Source organism: Stegostoma tigrinum, chromosome 31, assembly GCF_030684315.1.
Source record: "Stegostoma tigrinum isolate sSteTig4 chromosome 31, sSteTig4.hap1, whole genome shotgun sequence".
Classification (NCBI taxonomy): domain Eukaryota; kingdom Metazoa; phylum Chordata; class Chondrichthyes; order Orectolobiformes; family Stegostomatidae; genus Stegostoma; species Stegostoma tigrinum.
The window spans coordinates 10,846,339-10,873,888 of record NC_081384.1 but is presented as its reverse complement, the minus strand read 5'-3'; the positions used below and the strand labels follow the sequence as shown (position 1 = coordinate 10,873,888).

The 27,550-nt window shown below is 44.0% G+C and overlaps 1 long non-coding RNA gene across 1 annotated transcript; it reads left to right on the top strand.

Moving 5' to 3' along the window:
• Window positions 1–602: 602 nt before the first annotated feature.
• Window positions 603–25,372, top strand: LOC125466165 (uncharacterized). Its single transcript, XR_007250390.1, has 3 exons — window positions 603–776; window positions 12,207–12,317; window positions 25,033–25,372. It is a non-coding gene; the product is annotated as an uncharacterized LOC125466165 (long non-coding RNA).
• Window positions 25,373–27,550: the final 2,178 nt, after the last annotated feature.

Below are 27,550 nucleotides of genomic sequence, written 5' to 3'. Positions count from 1 at the left end.
ATTTTGCATTCATGTCTTCTACTTCTCTCCTTGCAGCCTGGGTTAGGTAGCCTGCTTGCATCTGTGATTCTATGCCTCGAATTGCTAAGGAGACATAGGCTGTCCCATGCCAGGTATCTCACCAACCATGGAGAGAAGTTTCCAGAAGCTGCAAAATGGTCAGGACCCATGTCAAGCTTTTAAAATCAGTGATGTGGGAATGGCACTCTCAGACTGGGTGGGTGGATACAGATTTGACAAAACCATAAGAATTCCTGTCCTAACAGACCAATTTAACAACCCTTTCATAAATGCGAAGTGAATGCACTTTCCACATAAAAATAGTGGTGATAATTACAGACTCACAGAATATACTTTCTAAACCTTTCTTCTGCCATGGAAATGCTTAACAACCTTGTATTAAATAAATCCCTTTGTTAATCCCTTTCCTAATCCCCAGTTAAGGGCACACAAAGGATCACTGCAGTTGGAAAATATTCCCCCATCCTCTGTCTGTACACACGTTACATCATCAGCATTTTAATTCCAGGTGACAAATTGATCAAACCTCTATAAATTACTGAGCCCCAGGCTCAACATCAGATCTTCAATTTTAGCTTGATTTGATAATAATGGAATGCTGTGTGCAAAGTCTTGCGATTGCCGGAGAAGACACAAATAAATTGTTGATTTGTGTGCTGCTTTTCTGAAGATTGCTCTGTCCAAACGTGAAGGCAGGAAGATTAGTGCAAAGTAGCAAGGAAACATGACTATGAGATTACTGGGTTCAACTGATGGTAAGATTTTGAAATATCACCAGAGACACAGCAAACATACTGGAAAGATAAGTGAGAGATTACATAGTAAATAGGGAAAGACAAATCTACTTGACAAGAGAGATCAGGGTCAGGTATATAAAATGGATTTGGAATATGTTAAACTACTGCTTTGCCTGACTGCTTCCTATGTTGCTGTGTGAGCAGTGCCTTATGGAGGGGAGGGTACAACAGCTAGTGCCACTCGTCATTTCAGAAAGCACTGTGACCAATATGCATTTTTCCAGTGTCTACATTGTTATTTTGACATCCATATGTTATAATCAAAAGTTTGCCAGTCAGACATGCTGCCTGAAATTCTATTATAACGTCATTTCAGTATCTACCTTTTTTTCCTCTTTGGATATCTCAGCAGTTATATCAGGTTTTTAAAAAGTTAGCAGGCTATCTTCTACATTTTCATAACAGAATTAATTTTCTGTTATGTTTGCAATAAAAGTACAGATGTTCATAATATACTCAAACTGTAATAAATATTCAAATTGTGCGACCATTTGCAAAACAAGATAATGGAAAATTTGTCCCACCCGCAAAGCGGGTAATTTCTGATTTGGTTCTTGTGTTGGGTTCCACCTTATGCCTGATTTTATTGTAGGAATGTGAGGAAAGTGTGAGCAAATATGGCCAACTGAATTAGTCTTCGAAAGAGGTGTGCAGACTCAATGGGCTGAATGGCTTCCTTTTGAGCTCACTATGCTCTGATTTTATGCTTAGCAGACAGTAAGCTTCATCACAAACCTCGATCAATTTGCATTGGCTCAATCCTATCCTGAAAAAACCACAATGGAGAAATTCCTTTGGTTCCTGCTCATAACCAAACCTATAAATTACCGTTCAGACAACAACTTTTTTGCTTTGGTATGTTTAAATAACATTTCTAAAGGAAAACATTTATGACTGTGTCAAGATCACAAGATAGAGAACAGGCCTTCATAAGCCCACTTGCAATGCTGTGAAAAGTTGAACCCTCAGGGCTGGGAAATGGAAATATATTGCCTTTTGTTCTGCATCGTGGGGTCAAATTCCTGGAGACCATTTCCGTAACAGCATTGTGGTCGTACCTACAACACATGGACTGCATCAGTTCAAGAAGGCAGCTCACCTGAACCTTCTCAAGGGCAAATAGGATGGACATTAAATGTGGGCCTGGACAGTGATGCCTATATTTCCTGAATTATTAAAATGAGTGCCATTCTGTTGCAATAGGAAGAACTTATTTAAGATTGGGCTTAAGACATTTTGGTTAGAAGCCAATTTATTCCATACATGGCTGTGGTAACACTTGATCTGGTAATGCAGATCCTTAATCGTGGCTGGCAAAATTGATGAACTTTCCTTCAAAAGGAGAGGCGTGTCCTTTGAAAGAAGTGAAAAGCTTCAATTTTCAGGAAACTGAAGTTCTTGTATGGCTGCAATGCCATTCAAAACCCAAATTTGCAGGAATAAGCCATCCCACATTACAAAAGAGCATACTAAAAAATGTATTATGTGAGGTATAAATGTTTAACATGCTCAGTATTTGAATGTACGTGTTTAAATAGTGTTCTTTTCTCTCATTTGGGAAGTAGAATGAATTAATGAGGTAATTTTCGTCTACCTTTTGCCTCCATTTATCTTAAATATGACATGCATTGAGACAGAGAAATGATCTCATTATGATCCGCATTTTCAAATGATTCACAGGATATGGCAAAACTGCCCATTTCTAGTTGCCGTGAGAACATACAAACATGTAAAATAGAAACAGAAGTAGGTCATTTGATCCCTTGAGCCTGCTCCAGCATTCAAAAAAAATCATGGCTGGCCTGTATGCATTTAGAATTCTATGTTCATGGAAATACAAAATGCCAATATATATGTTTGTATTCCCAGCTACCCCTGACAACTTGTGATTCCCTTGTCTAATCTGTCTAACTCTGCCTTTGAAGTATTCAAGGACACCACCTCCACTGAATTCTGAGGCAGAGGGTTCCACAGTCTCTGAGAGAAAATAAAGTTCTCCCCATTTCTGACCTAAAAGAATGATCCCTAATTTTAAAACAGTGTTCCCCAGCTCTGAACAAACCGACAAGAGAACAATCTTTTCCACCTCCAAACTTTGAGAGTTGTATGCATTTAAATTAGTCACTGCCCACCCTTCTAAACTCTTGTGGAAACTAACCTACCCTGTCTAACCTAGTTTCAAAAGTGAATCCATTCATTTCCGGTACCAGGCTAGTAAATTTCCTTTGAACCATCTCCAACACAATTGTATCTTTTCTTAAGTAAGGAGAGCAAAACTGCACACCAGATATGTGATGTGGCCTCTTCAATGCCCTGTATATACTGAAGCATAACATTCTTACTTTTCTTCTCATAATAAGTGATAGCATCCCATTAGCCTTTTTAGTTACATGCTGCACCTACATATCAACGCCTTTGTGAAGGTGAAGCTGATGGACCTTGCCAATGCTGATGGTTAGATGTCAGGAACTTCAGAATATTGGCCCAATGATGATGAAAGGATAGTGATCTATGTCCAAGTCTTTGTGGTATGAAACACAGAAGGCAATCTGGAGGAGGCAATGTTCTATTGGCATTCCCCAAGTTCCTGCTTGTCCCTATCTCTGTGATAGGTGTCACAGGAGAAGGAAATTTAAACTGTTAAAGTAACTTCATATTTCAAAAGAAGGGATCCTCGCTAATAATCTTTATTCTTTCATTGGATTTGGGCATCACTACCCATTCCTAATTGCAATATTCTGACCAGAACTTGCCAATTTTCTACATGAAACAAAATTCCCATTATCCTTTATTGCAAATGTTCTCACAGCTTGAAAATCTATTAGTTTTTGTCTATTGTGAGGACATCTGAACTCGGATTAAATATTACAAAATTAATTCAACAGACAAAATGCAGACCAGAACGATGGCTTGCCAGGCCATTTACAAGGGCAGTTTAGAGTCAATTTCTATGCAGCTCGAGTTCCATCAAGTCCAGTGTAATTAGAACTCCTTTCCAGAAAGGTATTAGTAGGGCAGTTAATTTTTTAAATAACAATTGATTATAATTTTTTTGAGTACCATTACCAAGATTAACTTTACATCCAGACTTTTTAGTTTGAATTAAAATTGAAAAACTTCTTGGGTAGGATTTGAACCCACGGCCTAAGAGGAAATTGCTTGAGTGTTTGGATTACCAGAAAGTGACACTGCCAACATTCCACTGTGTCCCTTTGAAGGGTAGGTAAGCCAAATACAGATTATAGAAATCAGCATATATAAATTCAGTGAACATAAGGATAAATGACTAGGGAGACAGGGGGAGGCGGATAGATGATGGATAATGGACAAGATAGGAGAGGAGTCAGACAGGTCAAAGAGGTGGGGTTAGAGCCAGTGAAGGTGAGTGTAGGTGGGGAATTATGAAGGGGATAGGTCAGTCCAGGGAGGACGGACAGGTCAAGGGAGTGGGATGAGGTTAGTGGGTAGGAGATGAAGGGTGGGGCTTGAGGTGGGAGGAATGAAATGGTTAGGGAGGCGGAGACTAGCAGGGATGGTTTTGGGATGTGTTTGGAGGAGGGGAGATTTTGAAGCTTGTGAAGTCCACATTGATTCCCTTGGGCTGCAGGTTTCCCAAGCAAAATATGAGTTGCTGTTCCTGCATCTTTTGGGTGGTGCCATTGCGTCATTGTGGCAATGCAGGAGGCCCAGGATGGACATGTCGTCTGAGGAGTGCAGGGAGGGGCAGGAGTTGAAATGGTTCGTGACTGGGAGGTGTAGTTGTTTGTTGTGAATTGAGCGTAGGTGTTCCGCAAAGTGGTCCCCAAGCCTCCATTTGATTTCCCCGACGTAGAGGAGGCCACAACAGGAACAGCGGATGCAGTATATCATATTAGCAGATGTGCAAGTGAACATCTGTTTAATGTGAAAAGTCTTCTTAGGGCCTGGGATCGGGGTGAGGGGGGAGGTACAGGGGCAGGTGTAGCACTTGCTTCAGTTGCAGGGAAAAGTGCCGGGGGTAGTGGGGCTGGAGGGGAGTGTGGAGCGGACAAGGGGTCTTTGGTGGTAGGGTCTGATTGCAGATGGCAGAAATGTCAGAGGATAATGCATTAGATTTGGAGGTTGGTGGGGTGGTACGTGAGGACGAGGGGGATTCTGTTTTGGTTATTATTGCGGATGGGGGTGTGAGGGATGAGTTGTGCAAAATTCGGGAGACACAGTTGAGGGCATTTTCGATCACTGTGGAGGGGAGATTGTGGTTTTTGAAAAAAGAGGACATCTGGGATGTTCGGAAATGGAATGCTTAATCTCGGGAGCAGATGCTGCGGAAGCAAAGGAATTAGGAATAGGGCATGGCCTTTTTACAGGAAGGTGGGTGAGAGGAGGAATATTCCAGGTAGTTGTGGGAGTTGGTAGATTTAAAATGGATATAGCCTACCAACTCCCACAACTACCGGGAATATTCCGCCTCTCACCCACTTTCCTGTAAAAATGCCATCCCCTATTCCTAATTCCTTGCCTCCGCCGCATCTGGTCCTGAGATGATGCATTCCACTCCCAAACATCCCAGATGTCCTCTTTTTTCAAAAACCACAACTTCCCTTCCACAGTGATCGAAAATGCCCTCAACCGTGTCACCTGCAATTCATCCCTGACACCCCCTATTTCCAATAATAACCAAAACAGAATCCCACTCGTCCTCACGTACCACCCCACCAACCTCCAAATTCAATGCATCATCCTCCGACATTTCCGCCATCTGTATTCCCACCCCACGACCAAAGACATTTTTCCCTCCCCACCCTAATGTGTTTTCCGGAGGGACCACTCTCTCCGTGACTCCCTTGTCCGCTCCACACTCCCCTCCAACCCCACTACTCCCGGCACTTTTCCCTGCAACCGCAGCAAGTGCTACACCTGCCCCTATACCTCCCCTTAATCCCCATCCCAGGCCCTAAGAAGACTTTTCACATCAAACAGATGTTCACCTCCTCATCTGTCAATGTGATATACTGTATCCGCTGTTCCTGTTGGGCCTCCTCTACATCGGGGAAACAAAACAGAGGCTTGGGGACCGCTTTGCAGAACACCTACTCTCAGTTCGCAACAAACAACTACACCTCTCAGTCGCGAACCATTTCAACGTCCCCCCCACCAACTCCTCAGACGACATGTCCTTCCTGGGCCTCCTGCAGTGCCACAATGATGCCACCCAAAGGTTGCAGGAACAGCAATTCATATTCAGCTTCGGAACGCTGCAGCCCAAGGGTGTCAATGTGGATTTCACAAGCTTCAAAATCTCCACTCCCCGACCGCATCCCAAAACCAGTCCAGCTAGTCCTCGCCACCCTAACCATTCCTCCCACCTCAAGCCCCACCCCCATTTCCTACCTACTAACCTCATCCCACCCCCTTGACCTGTCCGTCCTCCCTGAACTGACCTATCCCCTCCGTAACTCCCCACCTACATTCACCTACACTGGCTCTAAGCCTGTCTCTTTGGCTTCTCTGTCTCCTCTCACCCTATCTTCTCCTTTACCCATCTTCTATCTGCCTCCCCTGTCTCCCTATTTATTTCAGATTCCACTTCCCCTCCTCCATTTCTAAAGAAGAGTCCCAACACAAAAAGTCAAACTTTCCTGCTCCTCTGATGCTGCTTGGCCTGTTGTGTTCATCCAGCTTCACACCGTGTTATCTCGGATTCTCCAGCATTGGCAGTTCCTACTATCTCTGTAACATAAAGATAAAAATGCTTTGAAGTGCCATTGGCAGCTATTTACAATAGTTTTGACGAACCTATATCTTGTATTGCCACACATCAACACCATTAGTGTGGGAATGGGATTAAATTTAATCATGATTGTCCCCTCTCTTTAGGCACTAGCAACATTGAAAGCAATTGCTCATGAATTGAACAGGGAATGATCCTCTCTGATGAAGAGTCTAGGCCTGAAACGTCAGCTGTTGTGCTCCTGAGATGCTGCTGGGCCTGCTGTGTTCATCCAGCCTCACATTTTATTATCAGGAAATGATCCTAATGTTTTTAATTCTACCCTTTTCACTTTTGGCCGTACTCTACAGAGGACCATAGACATCTTCCGATATTCAATGGAGACAATTGGTTATTTAGCATGAGAGATGCTACTCCGTACCAAGCAGGGGGCTGGTAGGTTGCCGGGCCTCATTGGACTGCTGCAACCAGTACGGGAATTCAGCACATGCTTTTGACATCATTCTGTTCCACACACTATCCATCTAAACTAACCAACACTGAATTAGGTACAAGGTCATAACTTCCCTCCAAATCAGTTTCCGATCATGTTCAGTTTCAATCTAATTTGACAAAAGATAATGAGGCAGTCTTAGACAGGAGCAATAAACAAATTGTATCACTTGGGTCAGAGATAGCAGGAACTGCTGATGCTGGAGAATCTGAGATAACAAGGTGTAGAGCTGGATGAACCCAGCAGGCCAAGCAGCTTCAGAGGAGCAGGAAAGCTGATGTTTTGGGCCTAGATCCTTCCTTTGGACCTGAAGAATCAGCTTTCCTGCTCCTTTGATGCTGCTTGGCCTGTTGTATTCATCCAGCTCTACACCTTGTTATCTCTGCATCACTTGGGTTGTCTTGTTTAGCTCCTGCTTGACAGTCAGATCCACTGAGGAAGAAAGTCTTAAATTTGTCAAGAGTATTTTACATTCTCAGTTCATCTCAAAGGTAATTAGCTGCACTGATGTTTATGGAACAGAATAATGTGTGGGGTGCCAAACGCACATCTGATGTGATGGCTCAAGCCTTGCACTATTCCCCAACGTACTTCTCTACTCTGAGGAGTTTCTTAATAAATAGGGAACCTGTGAGTTAGATACGCTGATAAGCAAATTCAAAGATCATTCAGGAGGAGTGCAGATGTTTCACCTCAAGGAGCGTTTAGAGTGGAAGGAGATAGGAAAAGGTGTACAATTAACTGGAATGAGTCAATCCTCTTCTTAGTAAAAGGCAAGAGGGGCCAACAGCTTGCCAATGAATTAAACAAGTGATTGACACCTAAGTGGCAATTTTGGCATTCCTAAATAGAAGCTTCACCTTCAGTCACTCAATGATGACATTGAGCGTAGGACACGCTCACATTTTCAACATGTTCCACACAGACACCAGTTTACTGTTTGTCCAGTCTGTCTCACTAATACAATGTCAAAGGCAATAAAAATTGGAAACCTGGAAAAAGCCAGGCTGATCTAATTACCTCTGTAGTGTTTTATTCTGGATTTGCACTAACTTGCTACGTAAGCTTTTTTTCTGATTTGAAGATAGTGGAGATATAGAGTGCTTTCAAATTTGAGTATAATTTTGTGTTTTGGTTAAACCTTGTAGAATTCCCACTGCATTGTATATTTCCTGATTTTCCTTTCATAAGATATTAGAGAACATAATTAACATAAAATACTAAAATGTACAAGATTATTGAGCACATCGTTTTTCTGCTAGCTAATAAACGATCTTATCTATGTTATCATATTTTGCGGATCAGACACTTAATGTTCAAACCTTACTTACTATTATTGCACAGCAATATCATGCTTTTCTGTCACAATTAACATGGTAAATCCCTCTGTCAACATTTAATGTTCAGCTGCTATGTCAACTGTAATAATGTAGTTGCAGATTCTGGCCTAACAGACTGCAAGAGTCTTTGAATTCCTTCCAGAAAAATCCATTAACATCTGTTCTTAAGAGATAATATATATAATTTGAATATATGTATGTATATGAAACATCAACTGACCTTGAGTAAATCATGGCTAATTTACTCATGCTATATACTTGAGTTGATAACATGCCCCATGTCCACAATTCATTGAACACAATGAGTAATGCTTTGTGAATAATGCGTGCTGTTTTGTCTGCAGGCACTGCCATCTTCAAAAACATTATGGTATGAATGCCCATTATTCTTGCTCGCTTCAGAGATGGCAGCATTGTTTATTTCAGTCCACTTATCATCCACATGCTGCCCCTTCAGCATATTCAGTGATGACACTCAGCTCTTCCTTTCAACCCCTCCACTGTCTCTAAATTGCCCCATTGCTTGTCTGATATCCAATACTGAATGAACAAAAATTTCTTCTGATGAAATATTGGGAAAACTGAGACCATTGTCTTCACTTCCCTCTACAAATTGTTCCCTAGCCATTGATTCCATCCCCCTCACTTTGACGTATTTGAGGTTAAACCAGAATGTTTGCAACTTAGGGTCATACGGTCATAGAGACCTAGAGCACCGCATGAGGCCTTTCAGCCCGTTGAGTACGTGCTAGACAAAAACAAGAACCTAACAATTTTAAACCCAGTTCTTGGCACATAACCTTGGCATCGTAAATGCACATCTAAATACTTCACATGTGTTATGAGAGTTTCTGCTTCTGTCACCCTTACAGCAGTGAGTTCTAGATTCCCATCACCCACTGGGTGAAAAGACCTTTCTTCACACTTCCACTAAACTTTCTGCTCTTTACCTCAAAATCTATGCCCCCTGGTCATTTTGATTCTTTGCTAAGGAGAAAAGCTCCTTTCTGTCTAAGTCCCTCATATTTTATTCATTTCGATCATGCCCCCTTCAGTCTTCTTTGCTCCATGGAAAATAACCACAGTATAAATAGTCTTTAAGGTAAATATTACAAGGTAAATTTGCTATAGTCATATGTTATAACATAAAGAGCAGCAAAATGGCACAGTGGTTAGCACTGCCTCCTCTCAATACAAGGGACCCAGGTTTGTTTCCACTCTAGGGCAACTGTCTGTGTGCAATTTGCACATTCTCCCCATATCTGTGTGTGTTTTTGATGGGCGCCCTGGTTTCTTGCCGCAGTCCAATGATGTGTACGCTGGATGTACAAGCCATGCTAAATTACCCTTAGTGTCCAGGGATGTGTAGGTTAGGTGCATTAGCCACGGGAAATGCGAGCATTGGTTTGGGGGTTGGGATTGGATAAGTTGCTCTTCAGAGTGTCAATGTAGGCACTTTGGGCTGATTGGGGATTCTACGAACATAACAATGTTGTAATTGTAAAAACCGAAAACTATTAGAACACAATAAAAGCAAAGTTGCTGGAAAGGCTCAGCAGGTCTGGCAGCAACTGTGGAGGAAAACAAAGACAACATTTTGGGTCCAGTGACCCTTCTTCAGAACTCAATGTTGTAACTGTACCTACCTCTACCACATTTCCTGGCAGCTTGTGCCATAAAAATACCACCCTCCATCCTGTAAGACACTGCGAATTCATGTCTGAGTACTGCTAAGCTTACTTGCTTCCACCTGTGCTGCTCTTCTAGCTAAAAATAATCCCCTCAGCTCCCTTGCATCCAATCGTTCTGCAATTACTTTAAATTTATGCCATTGATCATTGAGCTGTCTGCATAACGAAGTAAGTCATTCATTAATTTACATGTCATTCAACTTCAAACTTCTGAACTGTGTCCTGTATATATAAGCATTAGGTACATTTAGGACTGTTCTGTCATTCGGGATCAAGGTTTATCATCTATCGCAATGTCATCTTCCTGCATTATCCCATTTCAACTGGTGTCCTTAGTATCCGGGAAGCTATTGATCTCTGCCTTGAATATACTTAAAGTCTAAGTTTACGCACACTTCTGCGATAGAGAAAAGGCTGAGCTACTGGATATTGCAAAGGCTATTGACAGACAGCACTTCCAGCAATAGTCCTGCAGGTTTGTGCTCCAGAACTAGCCATGCCCCCAGCCAAGTGGTTCCAGCCTGACTACAATACTATTATTCAACCAGAAATATGGAAAATTGCCCAGGTATGTTCTGAGCACAAAATATAAGATAAACCTACACCAATTTCCAATTGATCAGCCTACTAACAATTTTCAGCGAAGTGGTGGAAGGGGTCAGCAATAGTGTTATCATGTAGCACTTCCCCAGCACCAGCCTGCTCAATGATGCTCAGTTTGGGTTCTGCCAGGACAGCTCCATTCCTTACTTCATTACAGCCTTCATCCAACGCATAGATAAAAAGCTGAATTCCCCAGAGGTGAACTAAGAGTGACTATCCTTGATGCCAAGGCATCTTTTGACTGAGTATGGCATCAAGGAATCATAGCAAAATTGGAAACAATGAGAATCAATTGTTTGGAGTCATATCTAAGACAAAGGAAGGTGATTGTGACCTTTGAAGGTCAATCAGCTTAGTTCCAGGAAATTGCTGCAGGAGTTTCTCAGGGTGATGTCAAAGGCCCAATCATCTTTAGACACAATGTCAATCAACCTCCCTCCATCATACGGTCAGAAGTAGGGTGTTCACTAATGATTGCACAATGTTGGATACTATTCACAATGTTCATGTTCATATGCAACAAGACAACCTCTAGGCTTGGGCTAATAAATGGCAAGTAACATTTGTGTCACACAAGTGCCAGCAATGACTATCTCCAATGAGGGAGAATCAAACTGTTCATCCTACATATTCAACAGCACTACCATTGCTAAATCCCCCAGTATCACATCCTGGGGGATACCATTGACCAGAAACTGAACTAGACCAGCCATATAAGTGCTGTCTACAAAAGGAGGTCAGAGGCTAGGAATTCTGTTGCAAGTAACTCACCCCCAGTGCACCATCTACAAATTACAAATCAGGAACATGATGGAATATTCTTTACTTGCCTGCAAGAGTGCATCTCTTACAATACTCAAGAAACTCAGCACTATCCAGGACAAAGCAAATGCTTGATTGACACCCTATTCACCGCTTTCTACATTCATTCCCACGCACAGTGGCAGCAGTGTGTACCAACCACAGGACATACTGCAGTAATTCACCAAGGTTTCTCAGATAGTGCCTTTCAATGCAATTACCTCTGTCGCCTCGAAGGACAAGCACAGCTGATGCATTGGAACACCATCACCTGAATGTTTCCCAGCATGCCATGCACCATTCTGTTTGGGAACAGTATCAGTGTTCCTTCACTGTTGCTAGGTCAATATCCCAAGACTTCCTTCCCTAAACAGCTGTGTGAAGTGCATATGTACTCTAAGGACTGCTAAAGTTCAAGAAGGCAGCTCATCACAATTTTGTGAAGCGAGAATAGAGATGGATAATAAATGTTGGCGAAGCCAGCGATGCCCAAATCCCATAAATTAATTTTAAAAAGCCTTCAGTAGAAATGGGTGCAAGGCACTGACATGTACTGCTCCACAGAAATTGCATTAAATCAGCATTTGTGTGCTAAGTCTACAAATTTGGACACTCCAGGCAAGTTCAAACATTACAGTAATTAGCAATTAGGATCAAAATTGTGCTGAATGTAGACTTCCAAGTTAGCTGGCCTTATTAATTCTTTTGTTTTTATTTTCACCCATTGGTATACTAACCCCCTAAATCTAGGCTGATGCAGCAAATGAAGTGCAAGAGGCATGCTGAACTGTTAGATGTGACCTCCAAGGCCCTTGATACCCACCGCCCCCAACTTTCAGATGGAGACAAAAGATTCTCAAGGTACTATTTCAAACTAAAGAGTGGGTAAGTTCTGCAGTGATATACAAGCAGAAAATGTAAGAGATATTCAGCAGGTCAGAAGAAATGTTAGTGACTTTCCAATTCAGGCTCGGGAATTTGTTAGTATTTTTTGATATTCTATATCTTTAGAAAATGCCATTTATGACTAAGGAATTTGTAATTGTTTTGCTACTGTGATGTTATCTGTGTGGTCATTCCACAATACAGCTACTGTGTATATTTTTTTCCTTTCATTCTGGCTACTGTTGTTTTTAGGTGCAGCTCGCAGGCTCACAAACCCAGTACTCACTGCTCCTGTAGTGATTATTTGTCTCAAATCCTGGAGTAAATGTAACTTCTGCACAACAAATTTGTTCCTGTCTGAGGTCTTCTTTTGCCTTATGGCTAGGTACCTAGCTTGCAACACTGTTGTTTTATAAAAGGCATCAGTACTGTATTATGTTTAGGTCAATTTATAAATGATAAAAAAGATGACAAGGTAGCCTGTAGAACTTGATCCAGGAGCAATTTATCACACAGAAATAATGGGAACTGCAGATGCTGGAGCATCTGAGGTAACAAGGTGTAGAGCTGGATGAACACAGCAGGCCAAGCAGCATCTTAGGAGCAGGAAAGGCTGATGAAGGGTCTAGGCCTGAAACGCCAGCTTTCCTGCTCCTAAGATGCTGCTTGGCCTGCTGTGTTCATCCAGCTCTACATTTTGTTATCACAATTTATTACACATCTGTACAGCCACACTGTCGAACCTAGGCTGACACAAAGCTCCCCCGCTGGGTAAGCTGACCCACTCTCTGAAAGGAGCAGCACACATCCCCAAATACCTACGTACCACTTTGATCACCATGTCTTCTGTCTTAACTTTTTGGTAAGTAGAACAGATTAAAATGCTCTGGTATAATTTATTTTTAAAATACGTCTCGGTTTATTTAACAGACCAGATTACAATTTACAGTTACAGATAACTATGCATCATACTATTATATGCAAAACTCGTATTTATAATGATCCTGTAAGGACCTTGGGATGTTTCATTACATTAAGGGTGCTATGTAGTTGAACTTGATGTTGTGACAAGAAAACTGAAAGAAAAGCCAATTCCTCTAGATGACTGTAACTAGGATGACTGGAAATTTGCTAAAATCTCAAAATAGCATTTAGATATTAAGCTGTAACAATTATCACGGATGTACTGTACAGAGATATTCCATTATGCTAAACTCTTTCAGGCTTGTTGAAAGTGCCTACAGGTTGTCCAGCTAACTAATGCATTCATAATAAGCACATTCAGTGTATTTCATTATTCATGCCCTTAGCCTACTATTCTCTTCAGATCAAATTCAATTTACCAAAAAGGATTTGCATGTATGATTGTTTTTGTCTCTGTTCTTATTAAACTTTAAACTACAAACAGTTCCAAAGAAATTCTCGAGATAGTAGGAACTGCAGATGCTGGAGAATCTGAGATAATATTTTTCTGAAGAAGGGTCTAGGCCCGAAACGTCAGCTTTCCTGCTCCTCTGACGCTGCTTGGCCGGCTGTGTTCATCCAGCTCCACACCTTGTTATCAAGGAAATTCTAGGCTGCCTGCTCCTGCCATAGTTTTGCTCAGGTTTCCAGCCCATTCTGTGTGCACTGGAACAAATGCTGCTTTCATAGGAATAAAAGCTACTCGCAGGTCAAGAGTAACTTTATTGATAGAATGTTATTCCCGATTCCCACAGTGCATATTAAAGGTTTAATGTGGAAAATAATTAACATAACTTGGAGTTTCATTTATGCTTTCAGTCCAAAAGTATAAAACTGCTGAAGTAATGCAATGAAAACCAACCATATTTATTGTTTGATTGCTACTTTCTGGATCTCCGTCCCTTGTGGATCATTTTTATAATTCAGTTTTCTTTCTAATGAACAACATTCTAATCCTTTTTGGTTAAGAAATTCCCTCTTGCTGTTTGCTTCCTAATTCCCAAATATCTAGCATGACTGAAGGGGAAAAGGGCAGGCTTCTGTGTTATAGCTTAATGCAAATATGAAATACTGCCAAGGCCGGAGGTCTGAAAAAAAAACTAGAAATTGTTGGAATTACCCAGCATTCTGGCAGCATCTGTGGAGAGAGAAACACAGTTAATGCTTCAGATTGTGGTCATGATCTGAAGCATTAATTCTGTTTCTCTCTGAGTAGCTTCTACCAGGCCTATTGAGTATTTCTAGCGTCCTTTCTTTGATTTGTATTGTATTGTGCTTTTCATGTTCTCAGGCTGCAAAGTGCTTTACAGTGATAATTTGCAGTCACTATTTAAAGTTATCAAGGAGATTTGTAGCTCAGGTTGTGAATGGGGTTGTAGACTTGCTGGACGCAAACGTTTCATCACCCTGCTGGGTAACATCGTCAGTGTGCCTCTGATGAAGCGTAGGTGTTCTGTTCCATTTGTTATTTATATACCTCAGTTTGCTGGGGATGTTGTTATTATTTCCAGTTCTGTTTCTCAGTGGTTTGTACACAGAGTCTAATTCATTGTGTTTGCTGATGGAGTTCCTGTTGGAATGCCAGACCTCCAGGAATTCCCTGGCATGTCTCTGTTTGGCTTGTGTGATTAAGAATGTGTTGTCCCAGTCAAATTCATGTTCCTCTTTGTCCACGTGTTGTGAGACAAGTGAGAATTGGCCGTGTCTCTTGGAGGCTAGTAGGTGTTCATTTATCCATATTGTCAGTTTTCTTCTGGTTTGGCCTATGTAGTGTTTCTCACAGTCCTTGCATTATATTTTGTATATTGCCCCAGTTTTTCTGGTTTTGGGTGCGAGATCCTTTACATTCATTAGTAGTTGTCGCGGGGTGGTGATCGGTTTGTGGGCTACCCTGATACCCAGGGGTCTGAGCAGTCTTGTGGTCATCTCTGATATGTCTCGGAACTACAGTAGGGTGATTAGTGAGTTGGGTTGTGTTGTGTCTTCCTGTTGTGGGCTGTCTCGGAGATAATGGTGGATTGTGCTTTTTGGGTATCCACTCCTTTTGAAGACTCTGTATATGTGCTCCTGTTCTGCTTTGCATAGTTCCAGGTAGTTGCAATGTGTTGTGGCTCATTTAAATAGTGCCCGGATGCAGCTCCATTTGTGGGTGTTGGGGTGGTTGCTAGTGTAATTGAGTATCTGGTCCATATGTGTGGTCTGTCTATACCCGCTAGTCTGCAGTTCCCCGTTGTTTTTGCGTTCTACCTTCATGTCTAGGAAGGGTGGTTGGCTGCTGTTCTCTTCTTCTTTCGTGAATTTTATCCCGCTAAGGATGTTGTTTATGTGTCATGGTGGGAGTTGAAGCTGGGTCTCCAGAATATTACCTGGGTCTCTGGATTCATAGTCTAACATTGATGCCACTGTGCACTGCAACCACAAGCTTGGAATACATGGGCAAAGGTTCAAGTGACCAGGGGCGCGTGCCATAAAATCAGGGATATTTCATCGGCCCATTTCTGAAGAAGTGTCTAGGCCCAAAACATCAGCCTTCCTGCTCCTCTGATGCTGCTTGGCCTGCTGTGTTCATCCAGCTCGACACCTTGTTATCTCGTATTTCATTGCACAATGTGTGCTCACTCAAATATTTAAACTTACCAACTGTTGTCCCATTGGGTGCGTACTGTAAAGGGGGTTTGGGTCTGGTTAGTGTTAAATTTCTCCTTCCACAGCATTTTATGGATAAACATATTTTGACTTTTAATAAATTTACTTACAAGATATGGGCATTGCTGATAAGCCAGCTTTTGTTGCTCAACCTATCTGTTCAGGAGAAATTGCTAATGAGATCACTTCTAGAACTGTTCTGTGGTGTAGACTCATGCATAATGCTGTTAGGAAGACACTTGTGGGATTTTGACCCAGCAAATACATCAAACTAGTTGCAATCAGGCTGGTGTGTTTTGGAGGAGAATTTGCTCCTTTGTTGGTGGTGCTCCCAAGCATCTGCTGTCCTTGTCCTTCTGGATGGAAGAGGTTATAGGTTTGGAATTATTCACCACAGAATTCCTAGCCTCTGGCCTGCTCTTCTATGCACAGTATTGATATGATGAGGGGCAGCACAGTGGCTCAGTGGTTAGCACTGCTGCCTCACAGTGCCAGGGACCCAGGTACGATTCCACCCTCGGGCGACTGTCTGTGTGGAGTTTGCACATTCTCCCCGTGTCTGCATGGGTTTCCTCCGGGTGCTCACAGTCCAAAGATGTGCAGGTTAGGTGGATTGGCCATGCTAAATCACCCATAGTATGCTTGGCCAGCTGTGTTCATCCAGCCTCACATTTTATTATCTCACCCATAGTATACAGGTAGGTGTAGATTAGGTGGGTTATAGAGAAATGGGTCTGGGTGGGATGCTCTGAGGTTGGGTGTGGACTTGTTGGGCCGAAGGTCCTGTTTCCACACTGTAGGGATTTGATGATTCTGTGATGTGGCAGGGGCTGTGGAGGCCAGGGCAAATAATTGGATCAATGGCACCCGGTAGATACCAGTTCTCCTCCCCTAACCTCAGAAGTCAAGCCCTGAAGTGGGAAAGACCACGACCTCCTATTACCAACTAAGGCCTTTAAATGGACACTTAACAACCAGTTAAGGCCTTCATCCTGCCTGGGCTGCAACTGTTTCGGCTCCAGGTTGGATGAGAAGGAACTGAGAAACTGGTGTGGCCAGTTTGGCAGGAGGTTCCTCAATCTGTACTCATTTGTTTGCATGCCTTCTCATCTGTCACACGAGGTAATGGTTCCAAAGAGGTTAATGTTGGAGACTGCAGTAGGCTCCACCCAATGTAACGATGTCACACAGCGGAGAATCGGGGAGTCCAGTTCCAGCTCCCAGTTGGGTTGGATTCGTCATGTCTGGCTTCTGATAGCTTTTGAAATCATGCCTGATGAATTAATGTAATATGCACCTGTGGCTATCATGTAATAAATTACAGTTGCTGTTAACGCAAGTTCTTCTTCCTGTATGGATTCACACGTGATCCTAGTTCAATCACTGTTAACCTAACAAGCCCTTAGACTCAGTGCAGAGAGGTGGGTCAGTAGTAGACATACAACATAACACGCTATTCCCTTTGAACTGTGTGACTATGCGAGCACTGGGATGCTCAGCTCATATCGATTAGCATGCCACAAACTGGATTTCATTTCTGGAAGCGCAATGCTAGAAGAAATCACAGGGAACGTTGCTTCCAATCTGCCCTCCCTGTGACAACCCAAACTCGCAAAATCCCTGCCCCACCAAACAACACCCAACTTTCTCAACACCAACCCTCCATGGTATCTCAGCAGTAGCTATGATGCTGCCAAGTTCTGTAAATGCCAGTCTCTAATTGGTTGGCAGTCCTAGGCGGGTGGTACTTATTGCTCTTGGTTTGTAATTCTGTTAGAATAGCCTGATTAACGTTAAATTTTGTTGGCTTTCCCCTTCTGGCAAAGTGATGGTAGGGTAAATCGCTCCATTTGGAGGTCCACTCTGCTCGCCAGCTCCCTTTCCTTCACCTTTTTCTCTCTCCTCTCTGCAGTAATTCTTTACTGCCCCCCAAAACCTCTCCTTACAACTACCTACCTAAAGAATTACAAAGGAGTCGGGTCATGACTGGGGACGTAATGTCAGGAGCTGAGTGTGTGGGCTGTGTCCTGCAGTAACGGCAGATTGATCGTGAGCTGGAGCAATGTCGGCAGCGAATCAAGAGTGTGCCAGTTTGGCGGTAAGATCAGGCCGGTCCGTGGTGAGAACTGGCGGTGGGTCGTAAGAGCGGGGCCGGGGAGGGGGCAGTAGGCGGTGAGACCGGGGCTGGTGAGGGGGCAGTGGGTGGTGAGGGGACAATGGGTGGTGAGAGCAGGGTCGGTGAGGGGGCAGTGGGTGGTGAGACCGGGGCTGGTGAGGGGGTAGTGGGCGGTGAGAGCGGGCCCAGTGAGGGGGCAGTGGGTGGTGAGAGCAGGGTTGGTGAGGGGGCAGTGGGCAGTGAGGGAGTAGTGGGTGGTGAGGGGGCAGTGGGCGAGAGGGGACAGTGGGTGGTGAGGGGGCAGTGGGTGGTAAGAGGACAGTGGGCGGTGAGGGGGCAGTGGGTGGTGAGGGAGCAGTGTGCGGTGAGGGGGAAGTGGGCAGTGAGGTGGCAGTGGGCGGTGAGGGGACAGTGGGGGGTGAGAGCGGGGTCGGTGAGGGGGCAGTGGGCGGTGAGGTGGCAGTGAGCGGTGAGGGGGCATTGGGCAGTGAGAGTGGGGTCGGTGAGGGGGCAGTGGGCGGTGAGGGGGCAGTGGGCAGTGAGGGGGCTGTGGGCGGTGAGGGGACAGTGGGCGGTGAGGGGGCAGTGGGCAGTGAGGGAACAGTGGGCGGTGAGGGGACAGTGGGCGATGAGGGGGCAGTGGGCGGTGAGAGCGGGGTTGGTGAGGGGGCACTGGGTGGTTAGAGTGGGGTCAGTGAGGGGGCACTGGGCGGTGAGGGGGCAGTGGGCAGTGAGGGGGCAGTGGGTGGTGAGGGAACAGTGGGCGGTGAGGGGGCAGTGGACGGTGAGGGGATAGTGGGCGGTGAGGGGGCAGTGGGCGGTGAGAGCAGGGTCGGTGAGGGGGCAGTGGGCAGTGAGGGGGCAGTGGCTGGTGAGGGGGCAGTGGACGGTGAGAGCGGGGTCAGTGAGGGGGCAGTGGGCAGTGAGGGGACAGTGGGTAGTGAGGGAACAGTGGGCAGTGAGGGGGCAGTGGGTGGTGAGGGGGCAGTGGGCAGTGAGGGGACAGTGGGCGGTGAGGGGGCAGTGGGCGGTGAGAGCAGGGTCGGTGAGGGGGCAGTGGGCAGTGAGGGGGCAGTGAGTGGTGAGGGGGCAGTGGGCGGTGAGAGCGGGGTTGGTGAGGGGGCAGTGGGCAGTGAGGGGGCAGTGGGCGGTGAGGGGGCAGTGGGCGGTGAGAGCGGGGTCGGTGAGGGGGCAGTGGGCAGTGAGGGGACAGTGGGTGGTGAGGAAACAGTGGGCGGTGAGGGGGCAGTGGGCGGTGAGGGGGCAGTGGGCGGTGAGGGAACAGTGGGCAGTGAGGGGGCAGTGGGCGGTGAGGGGGCAATGGGCGGTGAGGGGGCAGTGGGCAGTGAGGGAACAGTGGGCGGTGAGGGAACAGTGGGCGGTGAGGGGGCAGTGGGCGGTGAGGGGGCAGTGGGCAGTGAGGGGGCAGTGGGCGGTGAGGGGGCACTGGGCGGTTAGAGCAGGGCTGGTGAGGCAATGATGGTGGCGAGAACGGGCCTTTGCCATGGTGGCGGCGACCTCCTGGGTGTCCTAGCAATTGGGGCGGCCCGTGCACCGTTGTATAAATGCGGCTTTGGACTCTGAGATCTGGACTTTTCTTTCTTTCTTGGTTACCTTTTGTCTGTGTTAAAATCTTTTAATTCTGGTTTTTGTAACCAAGTGGGCGCCTGTGAAGGGTGACTTTGTACACTTTTCACTGTACTTATGTATTCCTACACTTAGTACATTTGACAAATAAATAAATGAAATAATCAAAGCCCATGGGATATAGAGGAATGTGATGTGTTGGAGCTAGAATTCGCTCAGTGACAGGAAATAAAAGGTAATTGTCTACAGATGTTTTTGAAAAAGGAAAGTGGTGTTCTCTTGTGTTAAATGTTGGAGGCACGATTGGGAGATTTGCAAATGATGTGAAATTGACCATGTAGCTGATGGAACAGCTTTTGCAGGATGATATCAATGGTTTGGTTGTGTGCGTGGAAAAGTGGCAAATGGAATTCAATTCCGGGATGTGAAAGGTTATACATTGGGAGAGGCAGGCAAGGGGAATGCTCAATAAATAGGGTAGTATTGACAGGGGTAAAGAAAGAGAGAGATCTTGAACTGCATGGCCTCTGAAGGTGGCAGAAGAGGCAGATAACGTGACGAAGCAACCACATGAGTTGCTTTAGTTCAGTGAATGAGGTACTGAATTCAAAAACACCATCTGGTACTATACAATACATTGGTTATGCTGCAGCCAGAATTTCATGTACAGTTCTGATCCCACCTTACATAACAGGAAGGATATAATTGCTCAAGAAAGAATATGGAGAAGATTTATAAGAAGATTGCCTGAACTTCAAAATTGTAGCTGCGAAAGAAGATTGGAGAAGCCCAGGGCTGTTTACCTTTGGAGAAAGGAAGCTGAGGAATGGTTTACTTGAGATGTACAAAATAATGAACGGCATTGAAGCAGTGGACAGGAGCATCTCTGCTTCCCAAAGCAGAGACATCAATTACCAGGGACATAGGTTTGATGGGATTATAGGGGATGTGAAGAGAAACATTCTCACACCTTGGGTGGTGGGTGTCTGGAATTGATGCCCGTGTTCATATAGAAACCCTCAAATCATTTCAATGGAACCTGGATTTTTATGTGAAGTGCTAAACCCGCCAGACCGAGGACTGGGAATTGTGATCACAATGGGTGGCTAGTTTCTTCAGCTAGTGCAGATGTGATGGGCTGAATTGGTCTATTTCTTTGGTGTAAAGTTTTTTTTATGGTTCTATGGAAACCTTGCTGTTGATTAGAAAGTAAATTGAAAACATACTATCTTGTTTGACGGTCTGTTTGACAAGTGATAGGGCCATAAAGTAACCAAAAAGAAAATGATCACGACAGACCTGATAAGAATTTGTTTAAATATTTTCAATATCAGAACTGAGAAAAAATATAGTTGGTCACTTAAAGAAAGCAAGCAAACTAAGATGTTCAAGTAACACTAAATCACTAACAGTTTTAGTTGATTTGATTTGGAATTTGATTGTTGTCCAATTGACAGCGATCTGGTATCTAATGAGGAAGGGACCTTCCCACAGCATTTGTCACTATAATTCAGAGTATGCACAGTGATATAAGGTCCAGAACATAATGCCCATGTAATCAACAATGTACAATTTTGCTGCTAATGTGTAATTGTGTGCTGTCTTAAATATCCCTTTAGGTCCACAAAATTGAATTATAATGCTTCCCTTCGGCAAAAGCTGAGAAGTCTGATCCCCTGGAAGGCAAGTGGGAGGGCGCAATGAATACAAGCAAGGATTTGATGGACCGAATAGCCTCCTCCCATGCAATAATAAATGTAAAATTGTGCAAGTTCTTTAGCTGAATGACAAAATATGATGGCAACAGTGTGACAAAAGGCATGAAAGGAGAGATGTTATTAAAATTAGAAGTGGTAGTTACAGAAAGTGCAAGAATATTAAAATTGTTTATTCTTTCATGGGATTGGGAGCTATTAACAGGGCTGAAATGTGTTGCCCATCCTGAACTGCCCTTGAACTGAGTGGCTTGCTCAGCCATGTCAGAGGCTGGACAGAGTCAGAAGCCACACAACATCAGGTTATGGTCCAACAGGCTTATTTGAAATCACAAGCTTTCTGAGCGCTGCTCTTTTGTCAGATATATTATTGATGGGAAGATGAGCTAATGTTGATACAGTGTGTGAAATCTAAATTATGCATTCACTTTTACTTCTCACTGAGGCTTCTATGGTATTTTCCCGACAGCTGCTAATGAGGTAGATGACAAAGTGATTTAACCAAAACAGGTTTGCAGGTTACAAGCATTGCAGATTATTTTTGCTGAAAGAAGAGTTGCGAGAGAACATTATCTCCCATGTGGAAATCAGACAGAAATATTCACAACTATATAACCCCTTCCACAAACTCAAGACATTCCAAAATTCTTTATGGTTCACTTGAAGTTGAGGTCACTGCGTCTCCACAATAACACTGGAGCCCCCCAACACTGCATTCTCAGCCTCCTATATGCTCTCTGTACACCCACGACTGTGTCGCCAAATTTCAAGCGAACTCCATCTACATGTTTCCAGTTGACACCACCATAGTGGGATGGATATCCAACAACAATGAGTCAAAATACAGAAGGGAGAGGGTTTAGTGACGTGATACAATGATAACAACCTCTCTCACTGTCAGCAAAACTAAAGAACTGATCATCGACTTCAGAAAGGAAGGAGAAGAACATGGTCCCATCTATGTCAATGGAACGAAGGTTGAAGGGGTGGGGAGTGTCAAGTTCCTGGGAGTGACAATAATCGACAACCTGTCCTGGACTTTGCACGTAGATGTGACGGTCAAGAGGCACAACGATGCTTCATCTTATTCAGGTGGAAATTCAGCATGTCCACAAGGTCCCTCACCAAATTCTACAGATACCACCGTTGAAAGTATATACTGTCCAGGTGCATAACGGTCTGATATGGCAACTGCTCTGCCCAGGGCCATAAGAAATTACAGAAGGTGGTGTGCCCAGCCCAGATCATCTCAGAAGTTAACCTTCCATCCATGGATAGAGACAGTAGGAACTGCAGATTCCGGAGAATCTGAGATAACAAGGTGCAGAGCTGGATGAACACAGCAAGACAAGCAGCGTCAGAGGAGCAGGAAAGCCTCCGTTTCCCCTGGAAGGCAAGTGGGAAGACACTTCTTCAGAAAATCTAGGCCTGAAATGTCAGCTTTCCTGCTCCTCTGATGCTGCTTGGCCTGCTGTGTTCATCCAGCTCTACACCTTGCTTTCTGTCTTCCAAACATGGACTCTATTTACGTGGCTCACTGCCATGGAAAGACGGCCAACACCATCAAAGACCCATCATACCCCAGTAATGATCTCCTGCAACCTCTTCCGTCAGGCAGAAGATACAGAAGCCTGAACACACGCACAAGCAGGTTCAGAAACAGCTTCTTCCCAGCCATTACCAGACTGATGAATGGACTCTCTAGCTTCAAATAACGCTGATCTTGCTAAAATTGATCTCATGTAGTGCATGCCCTATGCAATGTAACCTGTATGCCTCTGTCTAAGTCTTTTTGATCTGTACATCCTTGCTTACTATGATCTGCCTGTACTGCTTATAAACAAAGGTTTTTACTGCACTTTGGTACACCTGGCTATAACTCAATCAATCAAAGGACTCACAGCAGCCAATTTGGAGACAGCAGGATTGAACAAACAGTCAAAATCAGATGATTTGTTTTTTTATTAGTTGTGTGGGTTCAGGGCTAAATGTTGGCCAGGACAGCAGGAAGGACCCCCTGCTCTTCTTCATATGGTGTAATGGAATTTTTAATGTTCACCCAAGAGGCCAAGTGGGATCTTGATTAAAAATCTTGCAATAATGATTGTCGTGGACGATGATAAAATGTTTTCTCTTTAAAACAGTTAATGCTTGAGCACTAAGCTGATGGATCTGATAGCTTTGACTCTTCAGTGGAGGTCAGGACCTGCCGAGTCTCAATCCTGTACCTCATAACTATGAATCCAAGTCTCAATGCTGTGAGCTTTATTCATGGGGTTTGGGTTTTGCGAGCCAGCATTTATTGCCTGTCCCTTATTGGTGGTGAGCTGTCTTCTTGAATTGGTGCAGTCTATTTAGTATAGGGTAGGATGTCCGCAGTGTAGTTAGGGAAGGAGTTCCAACATTTTGACTCAGTGACAGTGAAGGAATAACAATATGCTTTTCCAGTCAGGGTGCTAAGTGGTTTGGAGAAATAATTGCACATGGTGGTGTTCCAATGTTGCTGTCCTTGTTATTCGAGATGAATTATTGTTCTATGTTTGGAAGGTTCTGGATAAAAAGCTTTGCAGTGCATCTTGTGGACGGTACACACTGCTGCGACTGAGCGTTGGTGTTGGAGGGAGTGAGAGTCTGTGAATGGGGTGCCAATCAAACAGGCTGGATGGCTGTGGAACTGAATTTATCCCGGCAAATGGGGAGTATTCCGCCATATTCCCACATATTATGTGTTTATTGATGTGGACCTGCTTTAAGAATCGGGGGATGAGTTACTTATTGCAGGATTCTTAGCCTCTAACACATTCTATCAATGTACTGGGTCTAAGTTGCTACAAGGTGCGAGAAATGAAAATTCTCAATTGGCGTATTCGCAAGTGATGTTGAGAGACTGAGATGCAAACCAACTCTGCCACTTGCTATAGTTGGGCTTGGTTGTTGATGTTGACATGAGGTGTTTCCACATCACATGCGGTCTCGTCTCCTTTAAAATTAGTCGTGCTCATGCTCCACCTTTTCCATCAGCAGTGATGTTCTAGCAGGCAGCCTCCTCATTGATTGCCATCCTGTCCACCAGCCAATTATGGAGCAGCTGAGCACCGGAGCGGAGTGAGCTGGAGGCTCAGAGCCAAGCAGGCTGGAGGGGAGCAGGCTGGAGGGGAGTGGGCTGGACGCTCAGAGCCAAGCAGGCTGGAGGGGATTGGGTTGGAGGGGAGTGGGCTGGAGGCCAAGCGGAGCGGGGATGGCCAGTGGGCTGAAGTCTCGAAGCGTGGACGGGCAGAGGCCTGGGGCATCGGAGTGGGGATGGCCAGCTGGTTGCATTGCCTATAACGGGGACGGTCATTGGAGTGGAGACCATTGAGGGCGGTCAGTGGCTTGCGGGCTTGGTCAGGCCACATGTGGAAGCCCCCTGCGCTGATCTACCACAGGTCCTTTATGGAAAGACTGTAATGTTTATCTTTTTAACTTTAGTTCTTATTTTTCTAACTTATACAATAAGTAGCTGTAAGGTAATGTAACTTTCTCTCTTTATCTCTCTATTTATACCGGGGACTTTGCACCTAAAATGATTTCATATGGGGTGAGATTGTAAACCTTTCACTGTATTCCTGTATTTCTGTACTTGAGTACACACGACACTAAATCTCATTCTTCTTCTTTTCTGCAGGGGAGTTCCTGCAGCAGCTGATCCATTCAGAGGGACCAAAGCCTTGGACCTGCAACAAGGCCTTCCTGTACTGTTGGGTGCTGCCCCTCTGAGTCCGGCTCCTTGAGGGGATTTCTATCTTCAGGAACCCTCTGGAGAGATTTGGACATTTTCGACTTGAGCAGGAAGTCCTGCCATGTGATGGCGTATGGCTGCACATTCCTGTGACTGTTGCTGAGCAAGAAATCTAAAAAAGGCCTCCCGGTCAGCCATGCTCACCTTGAGGCAGCTTCCTGGCTTTACCCTTCGGGGAAGGAAAGGATGGGTGACTGCCTCTGAGGAGATCCCGGTGATGTTTCCAACCTGCCATAAATTAAGAGATAATTATTTAATTAAAGCAATGTGAAATTATTATGGCTTTACGTGTATTTTGTCCCTTTTTTATTAAGAAAGGTTGAGACAAAGACAAAGGTAATGAATGGCCTCTTTCAAAGCCAATAAAGTAAACAGCTTGTGTGGCCTGTTTTTTTTTCTAAAATTAGAACAATAGAAGCAGCCTGAATGGGTGGGGCCAAGCTCTCATTGAACCAGGATGTTAAGTTTTAGCTTTCCAGTTGTTGCTTGGCTCATGAAGCTGGATGTGGACGCTCTTATTCTTCTCTCTGTTACAGCTAAAATCTGGGGTTCTCTTCCTGCTCCTAGAATTGCATGCGAGACAATCTGTTTTACTGAATTTGTCATTGCCAAGGATGTGTTTATGAGAAATTAATATATTAGAACAGTTAATTAGTCATAGTTTTTTAATATATATAGCAGCCAATACTTATTGTTTGTTTTTATTTTATTTGTATTTTGACTATAATATATGAATAATGTGTGTTTTGCTTCAGGAACATAAGTTTGGCCAATCAAATTGTATCCTGAACATGTACCTTTAAAATAATAAAGAACTGAATATCAGGAAGAGGCACAACCAGACTCAAAATGTTAACTCTGTATCTCTCTCCACAGATGCTGCCAGACCTGTTGAGTTTGTCCAGCTTTCTTTGTGTTTGTTACTTAATTCTTTAAATGGGTTATTCTCCGCTAACAGGTGGCTAACCATTGCTGGGTTTACCCTGCCTTTGGTAGAATTGACAGGATGTGACAATGTTTTAACCACAATTTTGATTCCTTTGTTTCCAACTGCCCTCCTGCAGCTGCCTTCCCATTCACTGCAGCGAGACTAGGTCAATACTGCCTAGCTGTCTGGCTGTTACCCACTTCTTGCAGTGTTTAGTTTCATTGACATCTATGGAAATAATGGGTGAAAGAGTAAGATGAACAGAACATGGGATATTATCGTGCTTTATGTCAGTGCCTAGGAATGATTTCTAATCTTTTTCCGTTTAATTGTCTATTCTGCCAATAACTACTTCATCTTGACTTTTTTGATGGATAATTCAAGCAGTAAATGGTGTGCTAGATAAGATGGGGAATCAATCTTTGTATGCTGAGCCCAAGTCAGAGAAAGGCGAACTCCTAAAGGCCACTGATTCTCTTTGGCTGACTTAAAAAAGTCAATTATGAGTCTGTAGAAATGAAGCTATGAGGCAGCTGCTGTCCAGAATTGATTTCAGGATTGACCTTGTCTTCAAGGTTTGAAACAGCATTTTTACTGAAAACCTCTTTCCCTGTGGGGAAAAGGCATCCAGGCTGAAATACTTTCTCTGAAGGACACGCATTTCAATGTCGATAAACCCTTATCATGTGTAAATTACTTTTGCAGATGTAGCAATGCAAGAAAGGCATGAGGTTAATTCTCCTTCATTCTCCCTATGTCACTGAAATCTATACGAGTCTGAAGGAGCTTGATAATTCTGGTCACTGAGACTATTTTTCCCATGGTTAGCCAATGTAGATCATGGGGACACATTCTCAAGATAAGGAACTGATCATTTAAGACTGAGATCAAGAGAAATTTCTTTTCTTAAAAGTTCATGAACCTTTGGACTTCTGTTCCCAGAGGGTAATTGTGGGTACTCCATCATTTGTTACGATTGAAGAGCAGGATAAATATATGCTTGGCCTCTCAGGAATTTAAGGAATATAGAAACAGAAAAGTGGATTAAGGCAGAAGGCAGAAAAGTGGATTAAGGCATAATTGTGTTGAATGGTAGAACATACTTGATGGGCTGAACAGTATACATCTGTTCCTCTATTCAGTTCTTACATTCACCGTCTCCATGCACTGAAGAATCTTAAAAATGCTCTGGATTTTTTTCAGTTTTCCATTACATCATTGTTGCCTTTGCTATCCATTTACTGTATTTAAAACTTGTGATTCCCTAATGGTGTGTGATTTGCCCAGATCTTGATCCTGGACAGGTGATCCTGTACACCAGATACAAAATATTCTACAAATATGGTAAGAGTGTTGTATGTTGGCTGAGGACTGCTTTCAGGGCAAATCTTCTCTGCAATCTGTACAAACTAAACTTTCTTTTGGCCAGGCAAACAGCATTAACCTGACATTTCTGTTCCAGCCACTCCAGCTGAT